Here is a 7,252-nt window from a genome sequence, read left to right on the forward strand (position 1 = left end):
ATTCATTAATGCTATCTGTGTGATCAACAATTTGTATCTTGTTCACCACATTGGCATTGGGGTTTTCTACTTTTGATTGCGTTTTCCCCATTGTAGTTATTAATATTTAGTATTTAAAAAAAAATTTTTTTTTTATACCCGTACTCAAAAAAGAGTTAAGGGGTATATTAGATTTGTGGTAAAAGTGGATGTGTGTAACGCAGAGAAGGAAAACTTTCCGACCCCATAAAGTATATATATTCTTGATCAGCATCAATAGCCGAGTCGATATAGCCATGTCTGTCTGTCCGTCCGTCCGTCCGTCCGTCTGTCCGTCCGTCTTGATGAGCGCCTGGATCTCAGAGACTATAAGAGGTAGAGAAACCAAATTTGGTTTCCAGACTCATGTGATATCACACTGCTACAAGTGTATTTCAAAATTTCGCCCCGCCCCTTTCCGCCCACACAAAAGACAAAAATCTGTGGTAGGCACAGTTTTAAAGATACGATAAAACTAATAGCGCAGTATCGTAGAGAATGACCATATCTACCAGACTGCCGAATCAGAATCAGATCTGATCATAATTATAGCCAGAATGAAGAAATTGCCAATGACAACGCAACTCATTTTCCTTCTCGCTCGCACACTCTGCCGCGTTCAGTGCGCGAGCAACCCCTAGCGGAGGAGATGTAGAATATGAATGGTACATGTAGAATATACATGTTAGATGTAGAATATACATAGTATATGTAGATAACAGATGTAGCAAAAAAATGTAAAATGTCAAATTTTTTTTTTTTTTATTCTAAATAATTATATGCTCAAAAATGTAAATGCTGACTGAGTACGGGTATAAGGAAGAGTCGCGTCCCCAGAAGCGACTCACACGTTCCTTCTCGTTCTTAATTAAAATTTGTTTGTTTTTGGAAATATTCTTATTTTATCATTTTATTTAATAATTATACATATAAAATAATAAAAAGGAAAAATATTATATATATATATATAAATTTAAGAATTAATTTAGGGTGCTGGTTTGTTTGGCCAGCAGCCGTTTCTTCGCATCGCGAATCGCCAGTTTGGTGGCGTCCAGCAGCTCTTTGTAGCGCCTTTGGTCATCCGGTGATCCTCGTGCGGCCTTTTCGCACTCGATTAGTAGGCGACGAGTGCGGATCAGGCGAGCCTGTTTTCCTCCTCTCCTTGCCTTCGGAATTGTTTTACTCGGGGTCGCTTCCTCGCTCCTTTGCTGCTTGGCTGTCTTCTGCCTTGCTTTGTATTCCTCGATGGTGAGTCTTTTTGGTCCTGACTCCGGGTACTGCTCCAGTACCTCCTTTTCTTGGTGGGTCCTTCTGGATAGAAGGCTCCCCTGTCAAGAATTGTATCTCTCCTTCCGATGTCATGAATTTTTATTTATTGGTTAGACCTCGAGTCTTTTTAAGCAAAATGTAGAATGTAACGAAATTCCACCAAGGAGACTATGCAGTCGCAGTCCATGGACTCGTCTGTGAAGAGCTGCAGCTCCTTGAAGCGGCACAAAATATCCTTCAGGTAGAGGGTTTACGACTTCTTGTCGCCGTAGACGATGGTTCAGCACCTCATCGACACAGGACTCCACATTGATTTTTCTGCTGTTATCGACCTCCCTGGCAGATGCATTGGCACCCTTGAGATTGGTTTCTCCAAAATATTTGGTTTTTGGTGATTTCTGGGCTGATTTTGGGTATTTCTGGTATAAACGGTTTGGCTGATAAGCTTTCTTGTTTATTATATTATATTATATATCTGGCGCTATAACGCCGCTGATACATATATAATAATGGCAGGATCGCCATATAGTACGCTTGGAGGTCTTTCAGTTATAATTGATTTTTATTTAAATGAAGCTTATATTTATACAAAATCGTTGGGGCGAGTTGCCTCCATGCAGGTGTTCTATCGTGGGAAACAAAGCCCTGTTGCGTAAGGTTCCCCCAGTCAATATGCAATATGAGGCGTCAGCTTTCGGTCAGCGGTGGTACCTGCCCAATGCCCGTTACGTAAGGTTCTCACGGTTTAGATGCAGACGCATCACTTTTGGGCAGCGACAATGACCGCCGCCGAAACTGCATCATATTGCAACTTGGCCTCGGGGTGGTGCTTAAATTGGTTAGGCCAAACACACTGCATGAATACACTACACTACATCTCCTCCGCTAGGGGTTGTTCGCGCACTGAACGCGGCAGAGTGTGCGAAAGAGAAAGAGAATAAATAGCTGGTCGTTGGCAGGAGTGGGCAGGGAAGCAACTGAAAATTAATTTCTTCATTCTGGCTATAATTATGATCCCATCTGATTCAGATTCGGCGGTCTGGTAGATAAGGTCATTCTCTACGATACTGCGTTTTTAGTTTTATCGTATCTTTAAAATCTGCCACAGATTTTCGTTTTTTGTGTGGGCGGAAGGGGGCGGGGCGAAATTTTGAAATACACTTGTAGCAGTGTGATATCACATGAGTGTAGAACTCAAATTTGGTTGCCCTAGCTCTTATAGTCTCTGAGATCTAGGCGCTCAACAAGACGGACAGACAGACATACAGACGGACAGACAGACATGGCTATATCGACTCGGCTATTGATGCTGATCAAGAATATATATATATATATATATATAATAATAATATATATATATAATATATATATATAATAATATATATATATATATCGGAAACGTTTCCTTCTCTGCGTTACACACATCCACTTTTACCACAAATCTAATATACCCCTTAACTCTTTTTTGAGTACGGGTATAAAAAGGTTATTTAGTTTTTTGAACAACCAGGGCCAGCAATATTGGGACTCTGGATAGAGTCTTTATGTAGGAACTCATGCATAATTGTATGCTCAGGCCAAATAGACGGGTCGAGTGATCTGGATAGTAAAGAATCGGGAAGAAGAATCTTAAAGAATCTCACGGCAGGCTAAACATGACCAAGTCAGACCTATGCGTTTTGAGATGAGATCGTGGAGACGTCCAAAATTACCCCCACCAGCACATTTTATATGGGCAACATTGTCGCACAGCCAACAGCAGAGGAATGAATCGCCGACTATGTTGCCTCCAAATTCGCATTTCTTTGCACTGCAGACAAGAACCATTTTTGACAGTAGTTGAATCACTGTGCTCGAAGAAAAACGCAAAGTGGGAGCGCAAGCGATATAAGAGTGCAGGCAGCAGAGCGAGCGACGATCAGCAGCAGCGGCAGACGATCCAGCGAAGTGACGAAAACAAACGGTGAAGCTCACGAAACAGAGACACCGAGAGAGCAATTCAAGAAGATGCAGATTCAGGCGAAGTCCAGTGAGAGTGAGAGCAAGAGAGCTTGCACTTAAGCTCTCCAGAGCGTGTGTTGATAGGCGATATAACGGTTGGAGTGCACGCACAGTGAGCGCAAAGAGCAATGATCCAAAGCGGAATGGATAAAAGCACTAACAAATTGCTTGCGCACGTCTGATATTATTATTATTATTAACTCAATTGTTAAACAGCGAAACACAGATAATTGGCACAAAAAAGGACCAATTATGATGAGCTTAAGATGTACACGATTTGTTGTAAATTAATATTGAAATTAAATTGGCAAAAAGGCAAAAAATGCAGGAGCGAGGTGAAAAGACGACCGGCTTAAGCAATGTGCGAGAGGTGAAGATTTAGCTCATCAAAATTAGTTTTCCGAAAACACTGTATGCGGCTGGGTGCCATGGGATTGGCAGCGCAACTGGATCCGACACACTCAAGGGATATGGCTAAAGTTGGTTGGTAGGGGTCTTCAGGAAGTGATACTGGACTTACTCTGGAGATCGTAGCAAGAGCAGCATCACAAACAAACATAAGGTCAAGTAGTCTATCCCTACTATTTCGTATGGAATTAATTTGAACAAGGGAGACATCGGTAAGCCCGTCAATAAAATCGTTGTGGTAATTTGGTAGCAACAGGTTAGACTCATCACTAGGCAGCCAAGAAAGAAGTGGTAAGTTAAAATCACCCATGACAATAATATGATCGTTGCAACCTAAAGTAGATACAATAGTCTGAATTGCAGAAAGGTGATAAGAGTAAACCTCAGCATCTGATTTGGGAGGAATGTAAGAGCAAGTCAAATAGATCGATACCGATCCAACACAAACTTTGACTGCAATGAATTCAATGCCATAGATATTGTTGAATGGGAACAACTCGGATGAGAAATCCGTTTTCACAGCAATCAGAACCCCACCAGCAAAAGATGGACGGTCCAATCTATATGTGATAAACTTTGGAACGAAAATTTCATGATCATAGACGGAGGAGTTAAGCCAGGTTTCAGTTAAAGCGACAGCGTCAAAGTCAAAAGAGGAACTAGTCGTATGTATTTGACACAATTTGCCTAACAGACTGCGTACGTTCTGGTAATGAATAATAAAAAGGTTATTTAGTTTTTTGAACAACCAGGGCCGGGAGACAAAGATAGACTTTCGAGGTACCACTGCTCTTAGTTGAAGTCCCGAGCGAGAGAGAAAAGGTGGAGCCACTCCCAAAAGAGATCTCGTGGCAGAAACGATGGCAGCGTCGGTAGGAACGGAAGGAACAGGATCAGTGACAGGAACGGTGGGGACATCATCAGCGGTCAGCACGTCCACACTGGGAGCAATCACAGCGGAGCCGACAATGATGGACGTAGTAACTGCTTCATTGCTATTCGGTGTGAGAAACACCGGAGCGACTGAAGGCGGATTGACTAACGGCGAGGCATGACCGCTCGGAGTAGCAAATAATTCCGATGTATGTAGATGAGAGGCAGGCGTTCCAACTCCAATAGGTTGCAAGAGGTTGTTGTTATCAGTATGAGGGATTTTCCGTCTAGGAGATTCACTCAAGAGTTTGAGGCCAAGGAATTGTGTTTCCAGGGACAGGAACTTGTCGTTGAGAGCGATAAATTGCTTCCGGACATCCTGAAAACCAGTACGAGTCTGTCTCATAAAAGTGCGCATTTCGGCCTCAATCTCACGGCAGGCCAAACATGACCAAGTCAGACCCATGCGTTTTGAGATGAGATCGTGTAGACGTCCAAAATTACCCCCACCAGCACATTTTATATGGGCAACATTGTCGCACAGCCAACAGCAGAGGAATGAATCGCCGACTATGTTGCCTCCAAATTCGCATTTCTTTGCACTGCAGACAAGAACCATTTTTGACAGTAGTTGAATCACTGTGCTCGAAGAAAAACGCAAAGTGGGAGCGCAAGCGATATAAGAGTGCAGGCAGCAGAGCGAGCGACGATCAGCAGCAGCGGCAGACGATCCAGCGAAGTGACGAAAACAAACGGTGAAGCTCACGAAACAGAGACACCGAGAGAGCAATTCAAGAAGATGCAGATTCAGGCGAAGTCCAGTGAGAGTGAGAGCAAGAGAGCTTGCACTTATGCTCTCCAGAGCGTGTGTTGATAGGCGATGGAGTGCACGCACAGTGAGCGCAGAGAGCAATGATCCAAAGCGGAATGGATAAAAGCACTAACAAATTGCTTGCGCACGTCTGAAATATATAAAGTTCGAAATATAAAGTTATTATTAACTCAATTGTTAAACAGCGAAACACATATAATTGGCACAAAAAAGGACCAATTGAAATTAAATTGGCAAAAAGGCAAAAAATTCCGGAGCGAGGTGAAAATCGGTCAGCTCTGACCTGCTACAAGTGCGGAAAAGTAGGGCATGTATCTACAGTTTGCGCAGAGCGTGGCACACCTTCCAACAACATTAACGTTAAGCACGTTAACGTGTGTACTGTCGTCGAGCCCATGGGAACGCTGATGCAATTTGGTGAGTCGTTTCCATTTTGTTTTGATTCCGGAGCCGAATGCTCGCTCATCAAGGAAGCTGCGTCACAGAGACTTTCCGGAACTAGAGTAAACAATGTAGTTGTACTAAGGGGTATTGGTAATAATACAGTATGTAGCACTTTACAAATACTTGCAAATGTTATGATAAGCGAATATTCTTTTGAGATTCTGTTTCACGTGGTTCTAAACAACTACATGAATTACGAAGTAATGATTGGTCGAGAGATTTTGAGCCAGGGAATCGGTGTAACAATTACCTCTAAATCGCTTGTTATATTTAAGGAAAAATCTATATATCCTGTGTTGGTTCCCGAAAGCACTCCTGACCTGGCAAGCGTTGATACCGATTTGGTAGGATCTGATAGAGATCAGTTGATAACAATTTTAAAAGACTATTCTAAATCATTTATAAATGGAGTTCCACAGAGCCGCGTGACTACTGGACAATTGGAAATACGTCTGATTGATCCTAACAAGACAGTACAGAGACGCCCCTTTAGGTTGAGTGTTGAAGAAAAAGAACAAGTAAGACGAATAGTGGATGAATTGTTAAAGGCAAATATTATACGCCCTAGTTGTTCTCCGTTTGCGAGCCCGATGATACTTGTCCGAAAGAAAAATGGTTCGGACCGCCTGTGTGTAGACTATAGAGAGTTGAACGCAAACACTGTGTCTGATAAATATCCTTTGCCACTGATTTCTGATCAGATTTCCCGATTGTGTGGAGCTAAATATTTTACCTGCATAGATATGGCAAGTGGGTTTCATCAAATTCCAATTCATCCCAACTCAATCGAGCGCACCGCTTTTGTGACACCAGAAGGACAATTCGAGTTTTTGGCTATGCCTATGGGGCTTAAGAATGCCCCATCGGTATTTCAAAGGGCCGTTAACAAGACATTAGGTGAACTTACTCATTCATATGTCGTTGTTTATATGGACGACATTATGATAGTCGCGGGCAATAAAAATGAAGCCCTGGATAGGTTACGAGTAGTTTTGCAAACGCTTACCAAAGCTGGCTTCTCTTTTAATGTTGCAAAATGTTCATTTCTTAAGTCCAGCGTTGAATATTTGGGATTCGAAGTTAGAGAGGGTGAAATCCGACCAAATCCGCGAAAGATACGTGCCTTGGTGAATTTGATTCCTCCGCAGTCGGTGCACCAATTAAGGCAGTTTATTGGATTGGTTTCGTATTTTCGGCAGTTTGTGCCTAAATTTTCGCAGATGTTAAAACCACTTTATGCTTTGACTTCGAAAAATGTTTCTTTTCATTGGGACCTAGAGCACGAGCAAATACGGCAGAAAGTTATTTCTATTCTGACCAATGAACCTGTTCTCACTATCTTCGATCTGCAATTTCCCATAGAGCTGCACACTGATGCGAGTGCAGATGGCTATGGTGCAATTTTGT

Source organism: Drosophila obscura, unplaced genomic scaffold (genome assembly GCF_018151105.1).
Source record: "Drosophila obscura isolate BZ-5 IFL unplaced genomic scaffold, ASM1815110v1 contig_180, whole genome shotgun sequence".
Classification (NCBI taxonomy): Eukaryota; Metazoa; Arthropoda; class Insecta; order Diptera; family Drosophilidae; genus Drosophila; species Drosophila obscura.